Source organism: Suricata suricatta, chromosome X, assembly GCF_006229205.1.
Source record: "Suricata suricatta isolate VVHF042 chromosome X, meerkat_22Aug2017_6uvM2_HiC, whole genome shotgun sequence".
In the NCBI taxonomy this organism is placed as follows: Eukaryota; Metazoa; Chordata; class Mammalia; order Carnivora; family Herpestidae; genus Suricata; species Suricata suricatta.
The window spans coordinates 45,937,540-45,940,598 of NC_043717.1; the positions used below are offsets into that span (position 1 = coordinate 45,937,540).

Here is a 3,059-nt window from a genome sequence, read left to right on the forward strand (position 1 = left end):
ATCAGGATATTGCAGGAGAAATTTAAAAATGCATGGAAACAAATGAAAATGTAAACACGATGGTCCAAAACCTTGGATGCAGCAAAAGTAGTCATAAGAGGGAAGTTTATAGTATTACAGGCTTAGCTCAAGAAGCAAGAAAAACCTCAAATATGAAACCTAATCTGACACCCAAAAGAGTTAGTAAAAGAACAACAAATGAAGCCTAAAGCCATTAGGAGAGACATAATAAAGATCAGAGCAGAAATTTATGTTACAGAAGCAAACAAACAAACAAACAAACAAACCCAGTAGGCCATATCAATGAAACCAGGAGTGGTTTTTTGAAAAAATTAATAAAATTGATAACCCCTAACCAGACTTATCAAAAAGAAAAGAAGGGACCCAAATGCATAAAATTGCAAATAAGAGAGAAGAAAACACAACCCAGACCACAGAAATACAAACAATTATAAGAGATCTTTATGGAAAATTATATGCCAATAAATTGGGCACTCCAAAAGAAATGGATAAATTCCCAGAAACATAAACTACCAAAACTGAACAAAAAGAAAACTTGAACAGACTGATGACCAGCATAGAAATTGAATCAGTAAACAGAGATCGACCAACAAGCAAGCAAATGTCCAGGACCAAATGGTCACAGGGTAATTCTACCAAACATTTAAAGAGTAAGCATGTCTTGAGTTTAAGATGTTCCCAGTTCAACTGGCAGTGCCTCTCATCATTTTTCTTGTGCAGACATGGGGCTCCCAGTGAAGGTGGAGCCTTGTGTCCACTTGATGGGGTGCCCAGGCCCAAGAATGGCTAGCCAAAGTGGGGGCCAGTGTGTGTGCCTTTGATCTGGGCCAGGAAGCACAGCCCTCTGCTAGAGGATTGCCCCAAGCTGGAGGAGTGTGGTAGAGTTGGGCTCCGTACAGAGGTGGGCACCAAGGTCTATGTTTCTGTACTGCTCAGGCCCACACATGGCCTCCAGTAGCAGGGCCTACTGCTTACAGCAGGAGACCACGTGCCCCATGTTCCTGTAACCAGCTCATGATTCCCAACTGTGGCCACAATATCTGTTGCACATACCTCACCTACTGCTACAGTAAGGTGGAGACCGATGTGTAGTGCCCCCAGTGCCAGGATATCTTCCTGTAGTGGTACATAGGGCTCAACAAGCACCAGGTCAATGTGACCCAACTGGTGTAGCAACTGCTCAGCTAGCTGCTGTTCGGGCCTGAGGGAGAGAAGGGCATGTGCAAGAAGCACCACAAGCCCCTGAAGCTATACCGCAAGGAGGACCAAATGGCCATCAGATAGTATGAGACTTGTTCCCCTAGCACAGTGGGCACAACGTGCTGCCACTAGAGGAGGCAGTGGAAGGATTCAAGGAGCAAATCAGCTGGACCACCTGAAAAGTCTGAAAAGCTTAAGGAGGTATTGGCCATAGGGGGAGAAGGCATGAGCTGAACTTTTGAGTCTGAAGTTTTGAGTCTGGAGAGGGAAAAGATCATCTGGGAGTTTGAGCAGCTCTATCATTCCTTGAGGGAGCATGAATATTGTCTCTTGAACTGCTTTGAGGAACTAGATTCGGCTATCTACAACAGCATTAATGGCACCATTACCAAGTTTTCTTACATTTCCCACATGAGTAGCCCGATTGCCCAGCTGGAAGGACAGCTCCACTGGGAGCTCCTGCAGGATATCAGAAACACATTGAGCAAAGCTGAAAGAATTGGGATCCTGTACCCCTGGATCACTCCTTTAGATCTGCAAGAGAAAATTCACATTTTTGCCCAAAAAGTCCATTCTTGACCAAGAATCTGAAACAGTTCACAGAAAAAATGCAGTCCGATATGAAGAAAATCCAAGAATTTAGAGAAGCTCAATTATACTCAGTGGAAGTGACTCTGGGCCCAGACACAGCCTTCCCCAGCTTGATGCCCTTCTGCAGCAAGTGCAGTACTATTACCTACAGCAGGACCTGCCCAAAACCCTGAGCAGTGACATCTGTTTCCATGTGTCTTGGGCTCTTCACGTTTCATTGCTGGCAGATATAATTGGGAGGCAGAAAAATTAGGTGGTAAAACAAAGTGGGCCATAGGTGTCTGAGAAAATTCAATGTGCAGAAAAGGTGGAGTAACTGGCCATCCAAAAGATATCATGGGCAGTGCCCTTTTGGTGTGGGAAAGAATACTGAGCTCTTACCTCCCCAATTACTGCCAACCACAAACAGAACCCTCTCCAGGGGCAGATATTTCTATGGATTATGATGCTCTCTTAAACAAATGGTGTTGGGAAACCTGGAGAGCAAAACGCACAGGAATAAAACTGCCCAGTTTCTTACAACAAACACAAAAATAAATTCAAAATGGAAAAAAGAGCCAAACGTAAGTCTTGAAAAAAATCTAAGAGTAGATCACAGGAAGTAACCTCTTTGATATCAGCCATAACAACTGCTTACTACATATATCTCTGTATGAAAGGGAAACAGAAACAAAAATGAACTATTGGGATCTCATCAAGATAAAAATCTTCTGCATGGCAAAGGAAAAATTCAACAAAACAAAAAGACAACCTCCAGAAAGGGGTAAGACATATGCAAATCCATCTATGATAACTAGTTAGTATCCAACATATATAAGGATCTTATAAAACCTAATACCTGCCCCCCAAAAAATAATCCAGTAGAATAGAACAGAACACATGAATAGACACTTCTCAAAAAAGGACATACAGATACCCAACGGACACAGGAAAACATTCTCAACATCACTCATCATCAGGGAAATCAAAATCAAAACTGCAGTGAAATACCACCTTACACCTGTAAGAATGGCTAAAATTAGCAACACATGAAACAACAGATGTTGTTGAGGATGAAGAGAAAGGGGAACCCTCTTATATTGTTGGTGGGAATGCAAAGTGGTGCAGCCACTCTAGATAACAGTTAAAATAGTTAAAAAATAGTTAAAAATAGAACAACACTAGGATCCAGCAGTTGCACTACTAAGTATTTACCCAAGGGTACAAAAATACTGATTCAAAGAAATACATGCACCCCGATGTTTATA

The 3,059-nt window shown here is 42.2% G+C and overlaps 1 pseudogene; it reads left to right on the forward strand.

Annotated features, from left to right (window-relative positions):
* Window positions 1-965: 965 nt before the first annotated feature.
* LOC115283405 lies at window positions 966-2,349 on the forward strand (annotated as a pseudogene).
* Window positions 2,350-3,059: the final 710 nt, after the last annotated feature.